Raw genomic sequence first — 6,231 nt, 5'->3', positions numbered from 1 at the left:
AACGAACCAAGATGTCACTCGACACTTACCGACAGAAAAAGACAAGAACTCCAGGTAGTTGTGGGAAAATCACTTAATCAACCCCGACACTTAAGTCATAAAATTTTAGCTTTTAAAATACACATTGTGGGCAATGGACTTGAAATACATTTTTCGTTATGTTTTTCGTTTGATATAAAAACATTGACAATTTCTGGGTATTTTTTTCAAGGAAACTTACACTCCTGCTCTCCCGAAGTTTATTTCAATCACTCACAAGTGAAGCTTCTATATCTCTCAGTCAGTTCCTTGGTCATCAAAGGCTAAACTTGTCCAGCCCAACACCCGTACAAGATCTATTTGATATTCATAGCATCTATATAACATTAAATAGACGTGAAAACAACTCAATGTGCTTGCTGGATAAGCCATAGTCCTAGTTCTAAAAACTCCCTTGTTAATTACTACTAAACCCTAATCCCAGTCAGCGACTTGTGCATCCTTGATACCTTGATACGCCCGCGATACCCACCAATTTTGTTTGTTAACTTGATACCATTACCATATAACCATAAGCTGGAATTATCTAAAACAGTGAACTAAGCCTTATTCGTGATCTTTTATCGATGTTTTTTAGAGTTAAAAGATTTATATTATTAAGGCCACAAAACCTACAATAAAAGTAAAAATTTCATTGGAAATAACTGATGGGGTTAAGATGTACATATGATGGTGAGAAACTAAAACTAAACTCGATCGCACGATTCAAGTATCGACATGTTATAAGGGCCTATCAGATTTTGGGTCTTTGAAATTTGATATGCAGAGTGATATTTATGAAAGGTTTCAAATATTGTATTACACATCACGAAAAGAGTAGATGGAATTATTTAAATTCATGCCGATCATCCCGTCTATTTTTAGGATAAAGTTCAGTTTACTCTAATATTAGCCCGGGGCCACTTATAGCTTTTTGATAGACTTGATAGACTAGATGGCGCCTGATGTTACTTGGGCGATCCATTTTTTGGCTATGGAAAAAACAAACAGAAAACCATGACTAATAGACCATTTTTTTTTTCAAATCTTGGAGATATTGTCATGTTTTCATTTTAGTTTAACTTTGATGGGTTTTTGAATATATTTTATTTATATTTCATTGCCCAGATGAAAGTTAAATTAACGATGATTTTGGAAGTATAATATGCTTTTGTAAAATTGAGAAAGTCCAATATATCTTTTGAACTAAAAGAGATTAGAAGCTAACCCAAAGCACATTTCTTACAAGGGAGCTTTTCTTGCAGCCTTTGCCGTGTTACACCGACCCGGGGGACCTCCTCTCTCTTAGAAAAGGCGACCCAAAAACTACCCAATGGGAAAAGTACCTTGAAATTTCATCCCGATCTCCTAACCCAAACGTACTCTTATACCCATATCCCCTCTGAGAAGAACAGGGGTGTTATGTATGGTAGTAACAAGCTAACGGGAAAATTACCAGGATTTCAAAATCAATATCTGTTTGTTGGCTCGCATGACATGACATTAGGTCATTACAAGTTTTAATCCTATTTGTATATTGAAGAGATACCACACATTACGAGAAAAACAAACAAGTTTGAACTTGTAACATGAATCAAATCAAAATATACATTTGGTTTTTTTTTACTATAGCCAGTAGACAGTTTTGACTCTGTCATATGTAATTTTTTTGTTTGTGTCATATGACAGCATGTATAGAAAATTTAGCTTTTTACATTTTGTTGGTAGTAAAAGGGGTAGTAATTTCATATAAGTTGTTTTGATGAAGATAAACTGGAGCCTATTTTTTATATAGAGAAAGTTCCCATTTTTTTAAGACTTTTAAGACAGCAGTATAAACCGTGATTCCATTACTGGCAGATAGATGTTATATCTTTTTCTTTCTCTTAGATGCCATATAAAAAGTTTTTCCTTGTTTGTTATTTGGTCCAATCGTTCACGCTGATAGGTAGTGAGCCGAGAAAGCGTTTCTTTCATCATCACCACGTAAAGTCAACTGACGGCTATGAAAATGAACTAGAACGACTTTACAATGCAAATGATAAGTTACATACTGAAGACCAAGATGATAACATTTTGAGAGAACTTGAGCACGAAATACGCGTTGAAGAGCGCGAGTTACGCCACAACAAACTATATTTACGGTATCGCTTTAACCATTTAAGAGATTCTAGCCATCATTTACGACAGCACAGAATAAAAGAACGACGAAGAGATCCAGTTGTAGATGGAGGAGGCACTCCAACCGATTGCAGATACGAAATTGAAACTTACTACAAAGTTTTCGTGTATCTTGGGCAAGAGTACAAACAAAAAATGACGCGATTGGTACAGACGTGCACTATTGTGTAGTAACGTACAAAATGGATTTTATTTCACATCCTTCTTGGAGGGAAGCAAAATTAGATTGTTTGGAGTGTTGGTAGAAAAGCGCCATTCAGCTTGTCCATTATATGAGCTGTTTTACCATGGTACTTTTTACAGAAAAAATAGACATTCAATTGTACTGGATATATCACACGGCTTTTATTCAAGGGCAGGTCACTTTAAAATTTCACCTTTGCCGGTTATTATTGTGTTGGCAAGATTCAAGAAGTAGAGCTGGTGGATTTCGATTCACAAATTTCAAATCTGATAAGAATTTAACGATGAATGAAACTGAAATTATAACTTTTTTTATTCTTTTTCTTTATATAAGATTTCAATATAGTCTATCTACGAGGTGATCTTCCAACCTTAATATTTATTATGACCCTTAGTGTCAAATGGCCCACCAACCCTTTTTTTGCTAAGTACTTCTACTACAATCGATTTTTTGGCCATGTCTGCTTCTGGCTGACACTTTGTATTCTAATGATTACTGGTACATTTTTCTTTATAAGAGCATCCACAGTTTTCGAAACCTTCGAATGTTTTTAACTTTTTGAGTTTCAAACCTAGAAATGATCTCAAATGTTCTTAAATTGACCATATTATGGGGTAATTTCCTAAGAAATTGGGTGTTTTAGAGTCCAAAAATTCCTTAAAATGTTCTGTTCTTGATATTTTGGCCTTCAAAGCCAAATGTTCTAACAGAGTTTGTTCTTATAAAAAACGGGTACAATATCGTCGAGTTCAGTGAAGTTGAAAAATTGCTTTGATTTTTACGTCAGAAAGTCGAAATGTTTTAGAAGTTGAAGGCTCCCAGGGAGGTATAAAAATGACATAATGTATTAGGTTCCGAAATGTGTGTATTTGTCGTTGAAATGAGTAAAATATAGTAAACTTGAAATGTTATGAAATTTGCTGAAATCTGTGAAATGAAGTAAACGTGAAAAGTTGTTTGTTTTGGCTGCGATGTTGGGGATGTACCGTGCAATAAAAGGTCTAACTTAAGCGTCTAAGACCACGAGGATGACGGCCTGTCGAAGGACTGTGATGACAGCCTTTACTCCTAACCTTATACCACCAGGGACGGTAGTCTGACCTTAGCCCTGTCCTTGGAGAACAGGGGTTCGCATTGTGTAAAAAGTGTTGTATATATATGTATGTATGTAGATACTATGTGATACATCCCAAAAAAGCGGGTCAAGCTGGAGTTTTTACAAGGTTTTCGATGATTCGGTTGATGGTTGAATCTTGAGACAAAGGATTTTATTGCTTTTTCTAAAGAACGCGTCATCTCTATTATTTCAAATGACCAATTAGTGAAGTATTTTATAAAAACTCCAGCTCATCCCAAAAAAGCTGGTCCTGGACTAAAATGACTTTTTTTGGGAAAAAACTAGCTGGGACAAGCTGCGTCGCCACCAATCATCCTGAAATGAGAGAGACAAAAAGGCAAGCAGAAACTGGTACCCTGAGTATCAGAGGTTGAGAATATTTCAACCTCTGAAGACCAATAATAGAAATTTTATCGCACATGTGTCAATCTAATCACTGTAGAAAAAATCAAAGATGAAGAGCAAATATTACCATATTAATGTCTAGCAGACTGTATCAGTATGCAGTTTACTATTTACGAATTCCCCAGAAACCTCCAAGTGTAATTGAAATGAGTTTCTTTCAAAAGAATTTTTTTACATGATCCCCAAATGTATAACAGTAATTACTAAACTTTTTTAAAATGGGGAAATGTCACTTTAATTGAATCGAAATAATAGACAGACTTTATGTTATGATTCTCTATCACTGACTCTTTTTAAAAAGTATTGATGACATTTTTGAGTTGTGTTTTCAACAACGGGAATAAAAATATCAACTTTGAACTTCATCCAAGATCTTGGATGGTCGTCATGGTTACTTTTCTCTGCGTTGATTGCGCGCCGAATAGAATCTGGATTGGTCGGTACAGCGTCGATATATGATTTCGACCTGTGCTTTTCACGGTAGAAACTGGCGCATGCTAAGTACCATATCCTTCCCTAATTCCATGTGTGGAAGGGAAATTGAGAAAGACGAGAAACACAATGCTAACAGGCTAGATGCTGAATGGACCTACCTGATGATGAAAGTAAGATAGCAATGCGAGAGGAGAAAAATGAAAAAAATCAGTCAGAAAATATAGCGTTTAGCGAAAATGCATAACGCAATAAATTCATCATTGATTGATGATGGGGGAGAGGGAAGGGTTGTAGGGAAAAAATAAATAGAAAGTTCTGGTCCCAAAAATCAGTTTTATTGACAATTGAATCATTCTTGATGGTGATCATCGTTATCAATAATGTTTTTGTGTGAAAAACATAGAAATATAAGGAAAGAATCCAATGAAAATCAGCAAAAACGGCAATTTCTGGCATTTCAACCGGAAAAAAATTTTTTCTCAAAAATCGAACTCGCCCATGTTTTGAGCATTGCGAATACGCATCTTTCTGCAAAAAATCAGAAAAAAATAAGGATAAAATCTCGACAAAATGCCAAAAAAAACAGTTTTCCGGCAATTTCCGGCATTTCTGGCCGGAAAATTTTTTTTTTCGAAAATCGGACTCCGTCACATTTTAGGTATTGTCATTTTGCATCATTGTGCCAAAAAAACAGAAAAAAGTAATGAGCCAATCCCGAGAGTAGCTGGTAAAAGATGAACGAACGAACGAACGGACGAACATGGGTTAATTTAAACGACTTTCACCGGGGTACCCGGAGGTAGGTTCAAAAAAGACTGAACGTGGTTTCGGTCCCGTATAAATAGTGATACTGGGATTTGAGCAATGGCTTCTAGAGAACGTAGCATCAGGGTGGAATTATAGTATTGTGGGCGTTATTTTGTCTTCCTTAAAATCAAGGAACTTCAGTAAAACATAACTGTTAAATAAAATGTTTAATAAAACTGTTTTATTAAAGTTCCTTGTTAAAATTAACCTGATCTAAACAAGTTAGCTCCAATTTATCCAGTCTATCAAAAAGACTGAAGTGGTCTACAGGCTACTATATCCGACAAAAGTGATTACGAAACAATTAAGGTTTTATGTCATTATGGAAATTAACAAAAACAAAAGAACATTGAATGATGATTGATTTTGACAACAGTTTGTGAGTGTTTAGTATGAGATTCTTTTGAACTGGATATCTGTTTTGTTTTGTTTTAAAATCAAGGCAAAATCTTGCTGCTTTTCTCGGCTTCGTGTATACGATGCATGATATTCATTACGTTATGTTTTCTATGAAACACTCCCGTATAGCCAATTCGAAACAATTCAAATTTTTCTCTTAAATTTGCCCGAGCTGGCGAAACCGAGGTATTTTGGTAGAAAACATTACGTCATGAATGTCATGAATAGGTTGAAGGTTCGTTACTCGAATCTTCAGCATTGTATCATCATTATGATCGTAAAATCATATCGGGTCAGTAAATTGTCGGGTTAGTAGTAGTTAGTAGTTAGCTCCTTTGGTGTGTTGAGTTTTGGAAAGTCATCTATCATAAAAGTGCAGTACACGATTTGTAACTTTGAATGTTTGATTAATTTATCATATACTTTAAATTGAGTATAAGCCTTAAATAAATCTGAAACTGAAAAACAGAAGAAAATGTTCAAGGTTTGCAAGCCCAGGGAAAAGATATGGGCCCTTTAGAATGAAAAGCTCAGCCCATTAGTAGAATTTCGAGTTACAGGGAAACGAGCTATAGAGAGGTTCAAGATACGGAAAGTCTATTGTGTTTGCCAGTTGATTCTGCTGATTCAAGCAATCATTGTAATCTCTCCTAAAATAAAGTTATCTCCGTCTTTTCAGCTCTTG

At 35.2% G+C, this 6,231-nt stretch overlaps 1 protein-coding gene across 1 annotated transcript in view; it reads left to right on the top strand.

The window, feature by feature from the left end:
- Positions 1 to 6,231, top strand: part of LOC136823840 (meiotic nuclear division protein 1 homolog) — a 146,317-nt gene that overhangs the window by 36,530 nt on the left and 103,556 nt on the right. The gene's annotated exons all lie outside the window — the stretch shown is intronic.

Source organism: Clytia hemisphaerica, unplaced genomic scaffold, assembly GCF_902728285.1.
Source record: "Clytia hemisphaerica strain Z4C2 unplaced genomic scaffold, Clytia hemisphaerica genome assembly, whole genome shotgun sequence".
Classification (NCBI taxonomy): Eukaryota; Metazoa; Cnidaria; class Hydrozoa; order Leptothecata; family Clytiidae; genus Clytia; species Clytia hemisphaerica.
This window is presented reverse-complemented; position numbering and strand designations above follow the sequence as displayed.